Genomic DNA, 3,515 nt, shown 5'->3' with positions numbered 1-3,515 from the left:
AAAATTAATTTAACGAACAAATATCAAATTTTTCACCAATATCAAGAAACAATCAACATAAGTTAAACCATATTGGAGCAAAATTTAAATTCTTTGTTCATTTTAATTTGTTATATATTATATTATATATATATATATTAATTTTGAAATTAAGTACAGAATATTACCTCCGATCCAAATCACCATTAGGTTTAAGTACATGTTGCATTCCAACATAAATTAAAAATTTCTTATGTTGGATTTTAGAAATTCTACCCCCAAAAATGGCATTATCTCCTCTCTGGTCATACACTCATACACTTGCGTGCCTCCATTCGGCAAAAGATTCAACAATTTAAAAAAGCTCGAATAATACCATGACAAAAACGAAATAAAATTCTCAGTCATGAGGTAGCACTTCCAAATAACTAATAAAAATTGTGACGACAAATATTTAAAAAAGTGAACCTTTGAACATGCGAAAGGGTAAAGTGCAAATACTTAGGAAAGTATATTCTTAATGTGATCTCTGTCTCCATGCTATGATATAGACAATAATTGGTTAATTTGTATCAATATATAGCAACAATTGAAATAAAAACAAGCACGTAGAAACAATATTAACCCTTCCCAAGAGTGTGCATGATTCGTTACAATTAATGCATAGTCATTATATAAATCCCCGTAATTAAAGATTTCAACGATCGAAATACTACTTAAATTACATACTAAAAATTTATCTAAATGATATTAGTTGGTAATTATTTAATTTGTGCGCACATTTGATATTCTAAATGTACATGGAACAACTTGTTTTTCTATTAAATTTTTGGCTGATGAATCAATTGAAAGAGCAAAATATCAACAATATTGTGTGGTTTTGAAGATTTTATACCATATTTTAATGTCATCATATTACAAATCTGACTATATAAATATGCCAAGCTGGTCCTGCAAATCATAACCCCTTCATGCATCTATATATATTTTTCTGCTCTATCATAAAGATTTGAAATATATAATTACCTGATTTGAATTAATGGCTGAAATATATGAGCCTGCAGGCTCCCCTGGAAGCTCCATGCATGGAGTAACCGGCAAAGAACAGACCTTCGCCTTCTCTGTATCAACCGAAGAAACAATAATTCCCCCGAATTCGACATCGAAAAGATTCACCTTACCAGTAGATTCGGAGCACAAAGCCACGGTTTTCAGAATCAATTCCTTGGCAAACCCTCACATGACAACTTTCCATCTCTCCTGGATTTCATTCCGATCATCAGGGACAACCTGAATCTCACCAAACAAGACATCGGGAACGCCGGCATAGCGATCGGTTTCCGGCAGCATTTTCTCCCGGCTGGTGATGGGCGCCGCCTGCGATCTGCTCGGGCCACGGTATGCCTGCGCGTTCTTGATCATGCTGACCGCGCCGACCGTGTTCTGCATGTCGCTTGTTTCGTCGACCGAAGTTATCAGGAGATGCGGGGCGACGCCGTTTACGGCCTGGAGGATTGCTTTTTTCGTCCCTGGATGGATGCATGTGATCATGGGATTACTGGTTTTAGGGTTTGGCCAAGATCTTCCGGATGGAAATCTCGGGACTATGCAAAAGAAGGGAGACGTTCTCACGGATAAATTTTCTAAGGTCACGTAATATGGCTCGATATATGTTCTTACAATTATATATGTCACGTTTTCGTAGAAAAATCAAATATAATTATTTTGATCGTGTTAGAAAATCAAATACACCTAACGACATATATTGCCGGTTTCTTCTTGTTCAATATCAGGTTCTTTGGTATGCGGTAACAAATTACAGGACATGGATTTTTTTTGTTTTGTATGGTATGTCACTTGGCGTCGAGTTAACGACGGATAATGTCATCGCCCAGTACTTCTTCGACAGGTATCCTAAAATTTATTAATAAGTGCTTCAAGGATTGTTTTGGACTAAAAAAAAACTTATCAACTAGGGAAATGAATTTTGATAATTAAAGTGAGCTAGAGAAATAACAAATAATCTTCAAAGATTTGAACATAAAAGTTCATAATTTCTTATTCGAGTTAAAGGAAAAATTACATCCATTGTCCTCCCTACTAGATCTCCCTTTTTTCATGATGATAAAACTCGTCGTTGTTATCGATCGTTCGATTTCCACGGGATAAACTCGCAGTAGCACAATACTTAATTTGCTTAGTCATAGATTTGCTTTCTCTTCTTAGAATGGGTCATTCATTGAAAAACTTTTCATATTACTCTCCTCATCTTCCCTCAACTTATAAAGTAAAGTTTCAACCATGCATATATATGTGATAATTATAAATTTATGTTTTTTCATTCTAAATAAAATTTTCTGTGTTGTAAAATTTTAGTTTTTATTCATTTTTTTGGGTAATTTTACTCATTTTTGACATGTCAATGATGTAGTAATAACGTGACACGGACATGACGCGATATGCAAGTGTGACATAATTAAATAAGCACTAGCTTACATGCAAAATACTAAAATTCTAAAATAAAAGACCTAGCTAGAATTGCTAATAAACAAGTATAAAGGACGATCAAAGCTCTAGATTTTTTTTATTTTTTTTTACATAATAATCTATATATCTTAAGCTCGATTTTTTGAAATATTTTATATGGTATCAAAGTTTTACTAGTCCAAAATATTCTTTAGTGGACGATTTCTTTCATTTGAATTAATTTGGACTTTGGTGTTTGTTTGTGAGCTCCATAGTTTGAAATTTTGAAATTAGACATGGTTCTTTGTTTTTTTTTTTTTTTTATGATTAATTTTTTTCCTGTAGGTTTGATCTGAACCTTCATACAGCGGGCACCATAGCTGCCACCTTTGGCATGGCCAACATAGTATCCCGACCATTCGGCGGTCTCATGTCCGACACCGTTGAACGCCGGTTCGGCATGCGGGGTCGGCTTTGGAACCTCTGGATTCTGCACGTTGCCGGTGGCGATGGTGCATTTCCCGCAGTGGGGGAGCATGTTTCTGCCGCCGAGTACGCGGCGGAGCGAGGAGTATTATTATGGCAAAGAGTGGACTGTGGAGGAAAAGGAGAAGGGGCTGCATCAGGGGAGTCTTAAGTTTGCGGAGAACAGCCGCTCGGAGAGAGGACGGCGGATTGTTTCCGCGGCGACTCCCGCTTGTGCTTAGCTTGAAACACTTGCCTATAGCATGTTTCAATTTATTATCTTACGTGGGTAAAAAAAAACGATGATATAAATTAATACATACATATATGTGTATCATTTTGCAAAATATGCTGAACATATTTGAAATATTTATGGAATAAAAGATATATGAAGCAGTTGGATTATTTGGGAAAACCAAGCTACCCGTTTAATTTTCATGGATGTCCTCTCGAATTCGTTACTATCATGTATGTAATATGGGAGATCAAACTTTTATTTTATGTTATGTTTGTCAAGCTATAAAATATGATTTATTTTTATTATTGATCCATAATATAATTCTTACATGTTTATTTATTTAGGAAAATATATTTTTTGTTATGGA

At 35.0% G+C, this 3,515-nt stretch overlaps 1 pseudogene; it reads left to right on the top strand.

Moving 5' to 3' along the window:
* Positions 1 to 1,018: 1,018 nt before the first annotated feature.
* LOC140888184 (high-affinity nitrate transporter 2.1-like) lies at positions 1,019 to 3,082 on the top strand (annotated as a pseudogene).
* Positions 3,083 to 3,515: the final 433 nt, after the last annotated feature.

Source organism: Henckelia pumila, chromosome 3 (assembly GCF_033568475.1).
Source record: "Henckelia pumila isolate YLH828 chromosome 3, ASM3356847v2, whole genome shotgun sequence".
Taxonomy (NCBI): domain Eukaryota; kingdom Viridiplantae; phylum Streptophyta; class Magnoliopsida; order Lamiales; family Gesneriaceae; genus Henckelia; species Henckelia pumila.
This window is presented reverse-complemented; position numbering and strand designations above follow the sequence as displayed.